The sequence below is a fragment of the Phyllobates terribilis genome, unplaced genomic scaffold, assembly GCF_046119375.1.
Source record: "Phyllobates terribilis strain yellow unplaced genomic scaffold, ASM4611937v1 Scaffold_5__5_contigs__length_657084704, whole genome shotgun sequence".
NCBI classification, from domain to species: Eukaryota; Metazoa; Chordata; class Amphibia; order Anura; family Dendrobatidae; genus Phyllobates; species Phyllobates terribilis.
In genome coordinates, this window is record NW_027362765.1 from 406,873,878 (window position 1) to 406,876,897 (window position 3,020).

The following is a 3,020-nucleotide window of genomic DNA, read 5'->3' on the forward strand; positions in this document are numbered from 1 at the left end:
TCCAGCCCTTTTGAGGGCTAGGTTACAGCAGTTCCTAGCACTTTTAGCAGGCAGGTCGGTGCTCTTAAATCGACAGATAGGTTGGGAGTAGTGACTAATTGTAATTCCAGCCCTTTTGAGGGCTAGGTTACATCAGTTCCTATCACTTTTTGCCAGGCAGGTCTGTTTTAGTGCTGTGCAAGTGTTTTTCACAGCATTTGGCTAAATTTAGCTAAGCAAATCCTTTTTGGCCTCTTGCAGTGTGTGTTAGTCAGTGGAGTAGCCTATCTGTGTTGCAAGCTACACCACCTGTGTATGTAATACAAATTTTTTACTGCATCTAGCCAAGTAAAACCTTTTGGGCCTGTAGCAGTGTGTGGTACTCAATCTATTAGGCCATCTATACCAAGCTCTACCAGCTTTGAAATTAATAATAATTTTTAGCTGCATCTTGCCTGTAAAATAATTTTGGGCATATTAGCAGTGTGTGGTACTCATTGTATTAGGCCATCTATACCAAGCTCTTCCAGCTTTGAAATTAATAATAACTTTTAGCTGCATCTTGCCTGTAAAATAATTTTGGGCATATTAGCAGTGTGTGGTACTCATTCTATTAGGCCATCTATACTAAGCTCCACCAGCTTTCAAATTACTAATAATTTTTAGCTGCATCTTGCCTGGAAAATAATTTTGGGCATAGTAGCAGTGTGTAGTACTCATTGTATTAGGCCATCTATACCAAACTCCACCAGTTTTGAAATTAATAATAATTTTTAGCTGCATCTAGCCCGGAAAATAATTTTTCTTCCCAATAGTGGTAGCAATAGAAATATGGGGCGCGCGCCTGGTTAACAAAAATATACGTTTCATAGCAAAAAACACCAGCCAAGCGCACTGCATTAATAAGATGGCATCATCGTCTCTCCCAGTGCTAGGCCTACTAGCATTCCTGTGCCTAAAACACAATGTATGGGTCCGCGCTAGCCACTATGCTGAGGGGTCTAAAGCTGCTGCTAACGCTTTATCACAATTCAATTGGCAGATTTTCACAGAGCTCCTCCCCAACTCCCACCCATCGAGCAACAGTTGCCCACCCTCCCTTTGGGATCTAGTGGCGAGTAGTTGATGCCATTAATCAGAGCGTCAGTTGCCCCGTCGACGTGGCAAGCATACGGTAAGGCATGGGAAGAGTGGACACGACTAGTAGCAGGCAGACGGGTTGACCAATGTTAACAAGCCAGATTACAAGTCACCATAGAATTTCTCCACCAGCTAATGATGAGGGGCATATCAGGGGCGTCACCGCAGCGGTGGCTGACCGGAGTAGCATTTCACTTCCAACTACTGAATTGGGGACATGTGACAAAGAGATTCATCATCAGACAATCCATAAAAGGGTGGAAAAGGGGTCAGCCAAGTCTGGAGTGTAGACTTCCCGTCCCGTGTCACTAAAACTGATTTCTCACATCATATCCCTAACACCATTAACATGATACTCACAATTCGAAGCAACACTACTGTCTACTGTATTAGCGATCGCCTTCTTCGGGGCGCTATGCATAAGCGAATTAGTCCCTCAATCCAAAATTAACATCAGTGGAGGCTTATTACACCAGGACGTAGTCATAGCCAATAATGCAATACGTCTTCGCATACGCAAATCGAAAACGGTTCCAGCGGGCAGGGGCACTTGGGTACTTCTACAACCCACAAATGGTACGCTGATTCGGGTAACAATAGTAAAAACATATATAACCATCAAATCACAAAGTAATTTCTTCCTATCACACATTGATGGAACGCCATTATAAAGATACCAGTTCCAAGCTATATTTAATAAATGCCTAACATCGGCAGGGAACCACCCCAAAGATTATGGGACACACTCATTCCACATAGGCGCGGCCACGCCAGCAGCAAGAGCAGGACTGTCACAAACGGAAGTTCAGAGGATAGGGAGATGACGATCCAAGTGTTTGGCGACATACATAAGACCGGACTTGTTATCCTAACATGGTTTGTTTCTTTTACAGGTGACGATAAGCCAACAGTGTGGGTGATAGGCCACTCGTATATATATTGGGCAGAAAAATCGGCAAAAGTCCACCCAGGCGGGAGGAAATTAGAAGTTCATAACACATATTTCAACTGGAGAGGTATTAGAGGCCTGCTATGGCCACTGGTACTAATGGAGGTAATGAAGATAGGGAGAGAGGCAAGAGGTCCGGTCATCTTAGTTATACAGGCCGGGGGAAATGACCTAGGTCATCACAAGAGCGCATAACTAATGGCAATAATGAAACTAGACACTGAGCGCTTCAGAGAATTTTTCACAAAACTAACTATAGTATGGTCATAGTTTGTGCCGATAGCGGTATGGCAAGGCGCGCGAGACATCACGGCCATCGAACGGACAAGGCGGGTAATAAATATTCGGATGGCAAAATTTAGAAGAGACAGAGGTGGTGTAGTGATACAACACCGACAACTGGAAGGAGATAAAGCAGGCCTCATACGGCCTGACGGTGTTCACTTAATGGATATTGGATTGGATATATTCCTGTCAGGACTCCAGGACGGTGTGGAACAAGCGTTAAGAGTGATGTATGGGGGTCAGAGTCCTGCATACGAGTACGCAGGATCCTCCGTGGCCTGGAAATAGAAAGGACATGTTAGAGAGTTACACTTGAAGGCCAACTTGCCGGTGTGGAGACCCAGGGCATGCTGCAACAAGATGAATTATTTTAGAAATAAAATGCCTTTCTAATGGAATGAGTATAAGGAGTTAATAAAGCTGTGACCGATCCTCACCCATCCAGTTGTAAGAGTTACATTATTGTATTGTCAAGGAAAGGGGGGTGGTTGGGGGCTGATCGTCTGGGTTTGGTTGGGGGTCCCCACAGTCTGCCTAGGCTAGATGCATTTAAAAATTCTTATAAGATACACAGGCAGTGCAGCTTGCTTCGCAGCTGGGGTACTACGTCCAAAGCATTGCCTAGGCTAGATGCAGTTAAAAATTCTACGCTGACTAGCAGACACTG